Source organism: Bufo gargarizans, chromosome 1, assembly GCF_014858855.1.
Source record: "Bufo gargarizans isolate SCDJY-AF-19 chromosome 1, ASM1485885v1, whole genome shotgun sequence".
Classification (NCBI taxonomy): Eukaryota; Metazoa; Chordata; class Amphibia; order Anura; family Bufonidae; genus Bufo; species Bufo gargarizans.
In genome coordinates, this window is record NC_058080.1 from 60773210 (window position 1) to 60786752 (window position 13543).

The following is a 13543-nucleotide window of genomic DNA, read 5'->3' on the forward strand; positions in this document are numbered from 1 at the left end:
CTACACTACCTGTTCTTATCTGCCCTAGCAATCTTCCCCTGGCACATTTAAAAAAATAAAAAAATAAAAAAACACAAGGTTTACTGTTACAGTGTTATGGGGGGAATCTGTGGAGGACTTACTCTTATGGGGGGAATCTGTGGAGGACTTACTCTTATGGGGGGAATCTGTGGATGACACTGTTAAGGGGGAATCTGTGGATGACACAGTTATGGGGGATCTGTGGATGACACACTGTTATGGGGGAATCTGTGGATGACACACTGTTATGGGGATCTGTGGATGACACAATGTTATGGGGATCTGTGGATGACACACTGTTATGGGGGAATCTGTGGATGACACACTGTTATGGGGGATCTGTGGATGACACTGTTATGGGGAATCTGTGGATGACACACTGTTATGGGGATCTGTGGATGACACAATGTTATGGGGATCTGTGGATGACACACTGTTATGGGGGAATCTGTGGATGACACACTGTTATGTGGGATCTGTGGATGACACACTGTTATGGGGGAATCTGTGGATGACGAACACTGTTATGGGGGAATCTGTGGATGACACACTGTTATGGGGGAATCTGTGGATGACACTGTTATGGGGGATCTGTGGATGACACACTGTTATGGGGGAATCTGTGGATGACACAGTTATGGGGGAATCTGTGGATGACACAGTTATGGGGGATCTGTGGATGACACACTGTTATGGGGGATCTGTGGATGACACACTGTTATGGGGGATCTGTGGATGACACACTGTTATGGGGGATCTGTGGATGACACACTGTTATGAGGAATCTCTGGATGACACACTGTTATGAGGAATCTCTGGATGACACACTGTTATGGGGGATCTGTGGATGACACACTGTTATGGGGGATCTGTGGATGACACACTGTTATGGGGATCTGTGGATGACACACTGTTATGGGGGATCTGTGGGTGACACACTGTTATGGGGGGATCTGTGGGTGACACACTGTTATGGGGGGTCTGTGGGTGACGCACTGTTATGAGGGATCTGTGGATGACACACTGTTATGGGGGATCTGTGGATGACACTGTTATGGGGATCTGTGGATGACACTGTTATGGGGATCTGTGGATGACACTGTTATGGGGATCTGTGGATGACACACTGTTATGGGGGATCTGTGGATGACACACTGTTATGGGGGATCTGTGGATGACACACTGTTATGGGGGATCTGTGGATGACGAACACTGTTATGGGAATCTGTGGATGACGAACACTGTTATCGGGGATCTGTGGGGGACACACTGTTATGGGGGGGTCTGTGGGTGACGCACTGTTATGAGGGATCTGTGGATGACACACTGTTATGGGGGATCTGTGGATGACACTGTTATGGGGATCTGTGGATGACACTGTTATGGGGATCTGTGGATGACACTGTTATGGGGATCTGTGGATGACACACTGTTATGGGGGATCTGTGGATGACACACTGTTATGGGGGATCTGTGGATGACACACTGTTATGGGGGATCTGTGGATGACGAACACTGTTATGGGAATCTGTGGATGACGAACACTGTTATCGGGGATCTGTGGGGGACACACTGTTATGGGGGGGTCTGTGGGTGACGCACTGTTATGAGGGATCTGTGGATGACACTCAACCACTCTCAAACCCAACTGGTCAAACTTGTTAAATGGATCCCAAACACAATATGCACAATAACACCCCCACCCCCTCCAACACTTAATTAACCCCTTCATGGCCTAAACATTTTTTTCAAAGCTGAACACAAAGCTAAATAGGGCTGGGTGGGCTGGCAATGGAGGGGTTAATAACAATGATGGAGGATCATGGCCCTGTGGGATAATCCAGAAAACAGCTTTGCATTTTACCCCTGAGCAAAGACCACACAACAAGTTGGACATGCAGTACTTTTAGTCCGGCGGCCTTTCGCCATGCACTGCCGTGCTGGGCCGGAGCTCCACCCCCGTCCCCATTATAGTCAATGGGGACGGAGCGGCGGTCCGGCGAAATAACGGCAGGACGGATCTGACAGGGTGAACAGCCTGTCGGATCCGTCCTGCCGCTAGTGTGAAAGTAGCCTTACAATCTCATGGCTCCTGAGCAACAGATCGCGTGGTCTTCACAGTCATCTGTCACTTCTCTTATCTCTCTGCTCCTGTCCCTTAACCCTATCACTGCTGCAACAAAAGCATCAGCCTCAGTGTAAACTGTTCTAGTGACTCGCGGTTCTTTTAACTCAAAGAATCGAATGAGTCTCTAACTAAGTCGGATCTTTAGATTCTTTTAACCTGAGACTCATTCGATTCTTTCTTAGACTCCCTGCACTTGTGTCAGTGACTCAGACTCAGAGCTGCTAGTGCTTGCCTTGCCTCAGCTCTGATTGGTTGGTGGGCGGGGAGGGGAGGGGCTGGCAGAAGCAGCTTCCACTCTAGGATCAGATTACACTCCTCCCGAGTCCCTCCCTGCTGCCAGCGGCTCTGCTATTGTGTGCTGTGACTCACTGACTCAGACTGAGCGGCTTCACACGGATCGGTTCAGTAAGGCTACTTTCACACTAGCGTTCGATCGGATCCGTTCTGAACGGATCCGCTCATATTAATGCAGACGGTGGCTCCGTTCAGAACGGATCCGTTTGCATTACCATGAACAAAAAAAAATGATAGTGCAAACGGATCCGTTTTGACTTTACATTGAAAGTCAATGGGGGACGGATCCGTTTGAAAATTGAGCCATACTGTGTCAACTTCAAACGGATCCGTCCCCATTGACTTTTACATTGTAAGTCTGGACGGATCCGTTTGCCTCCGCACGGCCAGGCGGACACCCGAACGCTGCAAGCAGCGTTCGGGTGTCCGCCTGCTGAGCGGAGCGGAGGACAAACGGTGCCAGACTGATGCATTCTGAGCGGATCCGTATCCACTCAGAATGCATTAGGGCTGGACGGATCAGTTCGGGGCCGCTTGTGAGAGCCTTCAAATGGAACTCACAAGCGGAGCCCCGAACGCAAGTGTGAAAGTAGCCTAAACTGAATCGATTCAAATTAATGATTCGTTCATGAACTGGACATCACTAGCAAGGAATGATCAATTGCCCCCCTCTAGCGATGCAATAAAGTTCAACTCAAGTCACTGACAAATGAGAGGGGGTATAAAAAAAAAAATATATTTTTTTTTATTTTATTTTTTTACATTGGAACTGGCCGGGCCCCCCCCCCCAGGGTCTGGGCCCCTTACTGGGGTATCGGCTGTACCCCCCTGATGGCGGCCCAACCGTTCACTATACTACCTGTGTACCTCCATCATTCCAACTACCAACCGGTGTGCCACCGTCAAAGGCACTGGCGTCACGAATCCAAAAGGGACCTTGCCCCAGGCACTCAAAATACCTGTAACATCCAGGGCACCTCATCCACCATCAGGCCTGGTCCCTATATACAGAGTGTGCCCCAGAGGAACCGTGTCTACCTCTCCTTCACTGCCACGCGCCTGCCCAGGGTTCTCCAATACAGTGAGTAACCCTCGATTGCCCATAACCGTGACCTCACTTCGCTATACCCTGCAGGTCTGGCGTGTTGCAGACATTCACATGGATGGCTGTAGTCTACCAGGCTGGTAGCCATTCTTACCAAAAAACTGTCCATTCTGGATCAAGGGGGGAAGGGGAGACCCCTCTATTATGTCCCATATGCCATAATAACCTCTTTAACCTAAACGCTGCAGAAAAAAACACATTTTTTATTTCAGGAGTTAGTTGTCTCCTGGTATGCACAGTAATTATGTACGCCGATTAGTATCTTGAGAACCTTCTGGTATGTATACTTGCACAGATGGTAGGAGATAAGCAGTGCACCTATCTGTTTACTGTAATGTAGCATTGTGAGGATAATGCAGGCTCTGTATAGGAGAACAAGGATGGAAGATTTTTTGTGAAATTCTTATCAAATTTAGTCCTCCTCAAAGACAATAATATGATTTCCTTTATTCTGAGAGGTTCACTTAAAAATTGTGCCCAGGAATGTTCTTTTTATCATGGTATTTCTCTAGTTAGAGCAGCACTTTGTCCTTCAGAGCTGCTCTTCTTACTGTAATTGGGGTCAGAAAGTTACAGGAATTTTGGAGTCATGAAGTCTTCTGGTCACCCACCTGTATGCAATTATATATAGACACTTCTGCTCTTTCTTTCCTTTCTCCTCTTCCATGTATCTTCTGATATTGCTCCCACAGCCATATTCTGGTGCCTTCTATGCCAGCGTGAATGATACACAAGGAGCAGTCATTGCTAAACTAAAGGAGAAGTTTCCACATGGCAGTTGTCATATATCATGGGATCCAGCAGGAAAAAGTAGAAAAGTCTTCTCCCCTTCATTCAATACAATCCCAGAAACTTTCAGTGGTCCACCATAGAATTTAACAAGAACACCTCTCCTGCTGGTTTCCATTCATTTCAACTGAAGAAACAATCTTGGGAAAATACATAATAATTTTATATAATGAATGCAATACAAGGATGTGCTTATCATAGAGGCAGACCATGTGGCTTCTAAAGGACCTGGAGACAGTACTGGTTGGTCCTGTCTTTTTGCTACTGGGTCCCAGGAACCTGTGAAAGTCTCCCCTCTATAGAGAAACTGTATCCTTAGCAAAACAAGGAGGCGGGGAATTTCTCCAAGGTAATGGAAAGGTGGTGGGGGGTGGGGTGGGGTGGGGGAAACAAACACTAAATCCTTCTGGCCTGAGTAACAAAAACATACAAGATAGTGGGGCCCCCATTTGGTCTTCTCTTGAAGCTTGGCCAAACGCTCAATAGAGATAATAAAAATAAGTAGGAGTAATGGACACCCGTGACGGGTGCCATTTTTGTAATCAAGAATTAGAGCGCCATTGGTATACACATGAACAGAAGGAGCAGGTATGGTATTGAAGGGGTTGTGCATTCATGGGGGGGAAGAGGGTTTGGCAAACCTCACCACTTGGCTGGACCTTTAAAGCAAGGATTACTTCCGTGCTTCCCGACACTGGCTCTCTGCTCCTTCACCTCCAGACCTGCGATGCTCCACTTGGCTCCCTCGATATCAACATCTGATTTGACATCACCTCAGCCAATCACTGGCCGTGGTGGAGACCTGATCCCCTTGTGTCATGTGACTATTTGGCACGATATTTGGGGAGCCGGTAACAGCCACGGTCAGTGAATGGCTTCAGTAAAGGGATCGAGGGAGCCCAGAGGAGCATTGTAGGCCAGGAGGAGAAGGAGCAGGGAGCTAGCGTTGGAAAGCTGGTAAAAATTATTTCTTTTACAGATCTTTCCAGTCCCCCCCAAAGCCCAACATGTCCAAGATCGCGAAGACATATGACCAGTTAATTTAGTGAAACGCCTTTTCGGTGTCTAATGCCAACCACACAGATGGTAATTTATGGTTTCCAGGATTCTTCTTGAGTCATCGGCCCTTCATTAAGCCAAACTGGTCCTCTGTTACCAGTGTTGGCACAATGAGCATTGGCACAAGTCATAAAGTGAGCAGCTTAGTGGATATCTCAAAATCTCCACTGAAAAGGTATATTAGGTTAAAAATCTGGGATAAATTGGGAGTTTTCCCTGGATTAGGGAGAGTAACTATGAGACCAGACTGGTTTTCTTTGAGTAAAGTAATGGGGGCCTAATTTGATCTTTGCCATGAAGACCACAACTCTTTCATGTATGCTGTTGGTTGTGCACAAATTCTCTTGTCTTTCTTGTCACATTTTTGCAGATTGCACATATTCTTTATCTCAGAAAGGAAAGTTCTTTTGATACTAGAAAGGAAACCTGTTATCAGGACGGCGGAGCCGGACACTGTTATGCAAGCTTTTCACAAAACACTATTTTTAGAAGAGCGGACCAGAACATTTCTAATGCCTTTGCTACGTTCATCCTCCACAATGCCCTGATATAAACGCCCACGTAGAGCGTCGTCACCGCGCCAGCTGCAGTTTGTTTAGGTCAATGAATGGGAAGAACGGATGAAGGGTAGGACGCAGTCGTGCTGGAACATCATCCTATACAAGTATGTCGAGGCTCCAATTACAGCCTTTCACGATGGTAAATATTACTGAACCGAGAGCGGGCGTCTATATCAACACAACAAGAAAATAATGAAGGGGTTGAGAGGAGTGCATATAAGGCAGAAAAGTTTTTAACCCCTTCCTGACGACGACTTCCTGTGGCTGCCAACTTTCCATTGTTTCTGTTATCTCCTAGCAACAAGAGTTCGAACTACAAAAAATGTCAAAACACTGGTACGATTTAGTGCTTGATTATTCCGGCCTGTTACATCTGGAGAAGACTTTCAGATGCTAGGATGATGGGTACTTCATAGTAGAGCGCAATTCATGGGCCCCACAGCTACTTCTGCAAAGTAATATGGTCCCTGCTGTGATATTTAGGAGGGACTGAACCTCAAAACTTGTAATAGGACTTGAACAATTTCCAACTTAAAAATCCCAATTGGAATAAGTTTATGAACAAGTCAACCATTTCCAAAGATATGAAGAAAGGGCACAAATATCTTAGGAACATATGAATATAGAGCTGGTAACCAGGAAACAAGTATAAAATCAGGTCTTACAACAATGGTTGCCTTTGGTGGCCAATCAGTTTTTTCTACCTGCACTAACACCAGTCTGGGTCCCACCAGCATACCAGAGGATTTTCTGGTGGGCCTAAGCTCTGATACCATAGTGGGCCCCCAAAGCTCAGGAGAAAAAACCCATTTGGCTGCCTCTAGAGCCAATCAACTAGGGTCTATTTTTTTTAATTCAAAACCCATTAGATTTTATTGATGGTACAGGGGGTTCCTCTGGTGGGGGCAAGGAACCCCAGTAAGACACCAATTGAACTCCCATGTAGGCCGATCAGAGATAGCTTGCACTTCCCAACTCTGCCAGAAGGTTTGGGAGGTGAGACCTCCCGGACTACCAAAAGGAGTTGTGAAGTCTCCTAGGACCAGAATGGAGGGCCGCTTTCTCATGATGCCCTTCGTGTATTTAAACTATATGTGAGGCTCAAATGTGCATTCAAGGGATGGGATGCCCGACAAAAATGGCAGAGCACTGCACAAAAAGATGATGGTACCTTTAAAAAGGCTGCTCATGTCGCAACCCCCATTTCCCCAGATGACAAATGTTGGCAAGTATGATTTAGCCGCATGTTTTCCAGTGGGCACAATATGGAAGACTTAGGCTGCTTTATGAGCCATATTGCTTTGGCTAGCCGAAAGGTTACCACTCCTAATTGCCATCAGTGGGGCAGCTAAGGATTAGGCTGTTAGGGTTACCTATTGGGCTTTACCACTGGATCTAGTCTATTTACCCCATTTTTCGGTTTTAATATGGGCAGCAAACTGGGCATTTGCCTTGAGAAAAGCAATGTGGAGCTGCAGCTGTGTACAAGGACACTGCTCTAAGGGAATGCATAATGAAAATTTTTTTGAAATCAGGTTTTTCTTATAAACATTTTTTAAAGTCTTAGTGGTGTTTTTATTGATTCATTTTTTTAAATCTCCACCAAAAAAAAACCTGAATAAATTTTTTTGCTAAATTCTGGTTTTCACACTGACCGTTAGAGCACACACAATTTACTAATTCACTTGTCAGCTTTACTGTATAGACTGGGACAGGATGAGCAGAGTCGTCTTGTTATCATTAGACCTTGGCAAGTTAGTTCTGTTCTACTGGTGGAAGCCCAGACAAGGTAACAAAGTAACACTATACACCATGTCAAGTCTATGGTCTGTGGGGGAGGAGGTCGTACCCCATCAGTTGCTGGCGGCTGCAATAATCTATAACATTTCTTTCTCTATTAACTCCCATACATTGCCATAAAGCACACACAGGCTGTACTATTTGCACATACAATACAAAAGGGAAATGCTTCCAATATGGCCGCCCCAGGAATAAAAAAATAATAATAATTGCTATAACATAAAAAATAAAGATAAAAACATTATTTTACAGACGTTCTGCACATCTAAGAAACTGAGTTAAAATTACATACATGAGATGTTCCCTTTAAATGACTACATACGTTTTTGTATTAAAGTTATTGGGGGGCATTTATCAAAACTGGTATAAAGGAAAACTGGCTTAGTTGCCCATAGCAACCAATCAGATCCCACCTTTCATTTTTCACAGCTCCTTTGGAAAATGAAAGGTGGAATCCGATTGGTTGCTATGGGTAACCAGTTTTCCTTTATACCGGTGTGTTAAATAACCCCCACTATGCCTATTTGAAGGACAAAATGGCCGTCTGTGTTTCATCTTTTACAGATCTCTTATGTGAATCCACAGATTTGAGGAACAATGTTCCATGAGACAAAAAAATCAACATAAGACCATCTATCTACCTCCAGTGCCATCAGTCTAACCATGCAGGGACATGTATTCACTACCAGAAACTCATTGCTTTAGGCTTTTCGTACTTGTGGCCTTCCTGCCGGGCCTTGCCAGTGACAATTAAATGAAAATGAAAAGACCACAGAGTTATGGAATAACACAGCATCGGCCCATACTGTTCATGTTACACAAGAAAGGTATAAAAGGAGTCACTCTTTTGTGTTTTATTTTGTACTAAAAATTTTAATTTATTAGGTGTTAAGGTACTCATTAGATGAATGTCGGCCATTTATCCATCCATTGAGGCCCAAATTTCCCTGATGGCAGATTGAAGCAGCTTGCTCCTCTCTCCCCATTCAGAACATATGCATCCTCAACCGAGAGGAGTCTGCATGTGCCAGGGGGTCAGGAGACATAGCTGACTGCTACAGTGTCGGACTGAGGTTCCTTCGGCCCACCAGAGGTAATTTATTCTCAAGCCCAGGGGCGTAGCAGTCGCTATCGGGCCCAGGAGCCTGAGGGAGCCCAAAGACCCTTGTACTGCATAAGAAGACACCAGTATTGAAGACAGTGCCTGCAGGTCAAGTTACACCTCTGGCTGGAGGGAAGGGGTTAGGTCAAGAACTTGGCATGGGGAGGGTTCCGTTTCAATTTTTGCCTCAGGCAGCATGAACGCTATGTGCTTCCCTGCCCCTGGCCACAAAGCACTGAGGAAAGGTGGCCCGATCTGAACTCTTGCACCAGGGCCTATTAGCCTTTAGCTATACCCCTGCTCGGGGGGGGGGGGGGGTTTGAATACTTTTGCTAAATAATTATAATAAATGACACATACAGAATGTATACAGATAACAAGGCCAGGTGCTATGTTAGAGCATCTTAATGGAAATAAGCAAATAACGCCATATCAGCATGGCTTTGTGAGGGATCGGTCATGTCAAACTAATTCAATCAGTTTCTATGAGGAGGTAAGGCCTCTTTCACACTTGCGTTGTCCGGATCCGGCGTGTACTCCACTTGCCGGAATTACACGCCGGATCCGGAAAAACGCAAGTGTACTGAAAGCATTTGAAGACGGATCCGTCTTCAAAATGCTTTCAGTGTTACTATGGCAGCCAGGACGCTATTAAAGTCCTTTAAAAGCGCAGCATGCTGCGGTATTTTCTCCGGCCAAAAAACGTTCCGTTCCGGAACTGAAGACATCCTGATGCATCCTGAACGGATTTCACTCCATTCAGAATGCATTAGGATAATCCTGATTAGGATTCTTCCGGCATAGAGCCCCAACGACGGAACTCTATGCCGGAAGACAAGAACGCAAGTGTGAAAGAGCCCTAAGTTCTAGACTTGACAGCGGCGAATCAATGGATGTCGTATATCTGGACTTCTCCAAAGCATTTGACACTGTACCGCATAAAAGGTTAGTATATAAAATGAGAATGCTCGGACTGGGAGAAAACGTCTGTAAGTGGGTAAGTAACTGGCTCAATGATAGAAAACAGAGGGTGGTTATTAACGGTACACACTGAGATTGGGTCACTGTCACTAGTGGAGTACCTCAGGGGTCAGTATTGGGCCCTATTCTCTTCAATATATTTATCAATGATCTTGTAGAAGGCTTGCATAGTAAAATATCAATTTTCGCAGATGACACTAAACTGTGTGAAGTAATTAACACGGAAGAGGACAGTATACTACTACAGAGGGATCTGGATAGATTGAAGGCTTGGGCAGATAAGTGGCAGATGAGGTTTAACACTGACAAATGTAAAGTTATGCACATGGGAAGGAAAAATGCAAATCACCCGTACATACTAAATGGTAAAACACTCGGTAACACTGACATGGAAAAGGATCTAGGAATTTTAATAAACAGCAAACTAAGCTGCAAAAACCAGTGTCAGGCAGCTGCTGTCAAGGCCAATATGATAATGGGTTGCATCAAAAGGAGCATAGATGCCCGTGATGAGAACATAGTCCTACCACTTTACAAATCGCTAGTCAGACCGCACATGGAGTACTGTGTACAGTTCTGGGCTCCTGTAAACAAGTCAGACATAGCAGAGCTGGAGAGGGTCCAGAGGAGGGCAACTAAAGTAATAACTGGAATGGGGCAACAACAGTACCCTCAAAGTTTATCAAAATTAGGGTTATTCACTTTAGAAAAAAGACGACTGAGGGGAGATCTAATTAATATGTATAAATATATCAGGGGTCAGTACAGAGATCTATCCCATCATCTATTTATCCCCAGGACTGTGACTGTGACGAGGGGACATCCTCTGCGTCTGGAGGAAAGAAGGTTTGTACACAAACATAGAAGAGGATTCTTTACGGTAAGAGCAGTGAGACTATGGAGCTCTCTGCCTGAGGAGGTGGTGATGGTGAGTACAATAAAGGAATTCAAGAGGGGCCTGGATGTATTTCTGGAGCGTAATAATATTACAGGCTATAGCTACTAGAGAGGGGTCGGTGATCCAGGGAGTTATTCTGATTGCCTGATTGGAGTCGGGAAGGAATTTTTTATTCCCCTAAAGTGAGGAAAATTGGCTTCTACCTCACAGATTTTTTTGCCTTCCTCTGGATCAACTTGCAGGATAACAGGCCGAACTGGATGGACAGATGTCTTTTTTCGGCCTTATGTTATGTTATATGTTATATATGTTAGGTGAATTCAATGAGTAGTAAGCAGGGGTCCTTTTAACCACATCCGGACCGGAGGCGGCTCTCCCAGGCTCAGCGACGCATATACGCGTCATCTCGCGTGAGCTGAGATTTCCTGTGAACGTGCGCACACAGGCGCGCGCGCTCACAGGAACGGAAGGTAAGCGAGTGGATCTCCAGCCTGCCAGCGGCGATCGCTCGCTGGCAGGCTGGAGATGCGATTTTTTTAACCCCTAACAGGTATATTAGACGCTGTTTTGATAACAGCGTCTAATATACCTGCTACCTGGTCCTCTGGTGGTCCCTTTTGTTTGGATCGACCACCAGAGGGCACAGGCAGCTCTGTAAGTAGCACCAAACACTACACTACACCCCCCCTGTCACTTATTAACCCCTTATGAACCCCTGATCACCCCATATAGACTCCCTGATCACCCCCCTGCCATTGATCACCCCCTTGTCATTGATCACCCCCCTGTAAGGCTCCATTCAGACGTCCGTATGTGTTTTGCGGATCCGATCCATGTATTCGTGGATGCGTAACTTCTCCTGAGTACGGCGATACCACATGTGTGACACTTTTTTGCCGCCTAGGTGGGCAAAGGGGCCCACATTCCAAAGAGCACCTTTAGGATTTCACAGCTCATTTTTTACACATTTTGATTTCAAACTACTTACCACACATTAGGGCCCCTAGAATGCCAGGGCAGTATAACTACCCCACAAGTGACCCCATTTTGGAAAGAAGACACCCTAAGGTATTCCGTGAGGGGCATGGCGAGTTCCTCGAATTTTTTATTTTTTGTCACAAGTTAGCGGAAAATGCTGGGTGAGATAAATATCTTGGTCAAATGCCAACTTTGTATAAAAAAAATGGGAAAAGTTGTCTTTTGCCAAGATATTTCTCTCACCCAGCATGGGTATATGTAAAATGATACCCCAAAACACATTCCCCAACTTCTCCTGAGTACGGCGATACCAGATATGTGACACTTTTTTGCAGCCTAGGTGGGCAAAGGGACCCACATTCCAAAGTGCACCTTTCGGATTTCACCGGTCATTTTTTACAGATTTTGATTTCAAACTACTTTGCACGCATTTGGGCCCCTAAAATGCCAGTTCAGTATAACTACCCCACAAGTGACCCCATTTTGGAAAGAAGACACCCCAAGGTATTTCATGATGGGCATAGTGAGTTCATGGAAGTTTTTATTTTTTGGCACAAGTTAGTGGAATATGAGACTTTGTAAGGAAAAAAAAAAAAAAATCATCATTTTCCTCTAACTTGTGACAAAAAATAAAAAGTTCTATGAACTCGCTATGCCCATCAGCGAATACCTTAGGGTGTCTACTTTCCAAAATGGGGTCATTTTTGGGGTTTTTCTACTGTCTGGGCATTGTAGAATCCCAGGAAACATGACAGGTGCTCAGAAAGTCAGAGCTGCGTCAAAAAGCGGAAATTCACATTTTTGTATCATTTTTTTTTTACCCAAACATTTTTATTTTTTTATCAAAGACATGTAGAACAATTATTTTAGCGAAAAATGTATATATGGATGTCGTTTTTTTTTTGCAAAATTTTACAACTGAAAGTGAAAAATGTCTTTTTTTTGCAAAAAAAATCGTTAAATTTCGATTAGTAACAAAAAAAGTAAAAATGTCAGCACCAATGAAATACAACCAAATGAAAGCTCTTAGTGAGAAGAAAAGGAGGTAAAATTCATTTGGGTGGTAAGTTGCATGACCGAGCAATAAACGGTGAAAGTAGTGTAGTGCAGAAGTGTAAAAAGTGGCCTGGTCATTAAGGGGGTTTCAGCTAGCGGGGTTGAAGTGGTTAATTACAGCAGTAAGTAAAATGAACTCTACTATGGATTCTGGTTCCTTACTGAAGTGCTGACCTCTGCTGGTCAAAAAGAGTAGCACAGCCTTATCTGTGCCAAACATAATTACTGTAAGGAGGATGAGAATCCGTGTAATCAATCATGCAGTATTTATTTGAAAGGATACACTTAGGCTATAATTTCGCACCTTGGCAAATCTTGCTTTTTTTTTTCTTTCAGGAAAGTAAAAAGTAACATTTGTGCTGAATTTCCATTGTCTAATGGTCTATACCATGATCTAGCTGGAAGAGAGATTGCATGGTTAAGGCTGGGGTCAATATTGCATACCGTAACCTAACCCCATTAAAACCCTTTGATAATCGGGTGTTGTAATGATTTTCTCCAGTCTGAGGGGGCACTGTAACGGTCTCAGCAGAGATGAACAGAGGAGAGATAGGACTTAGCATTACTGTCCTGCCCCCAACTTTTTAATTTCAGCATGTCAGACCCTCTGCTCCCTAGTGTGGCCTTTCATAAGGTCAGGGAGGCCATTATTGCCCCCTCTGAACCCCTCTTCTGTGTTGGTTATGGCAATAAATGAACGGTATAGCAAAGCCTTAACGAGGACCTCTCACCTCTCCTGACCTGTCTGTTTTAGTAACGACTTGCATTCCCC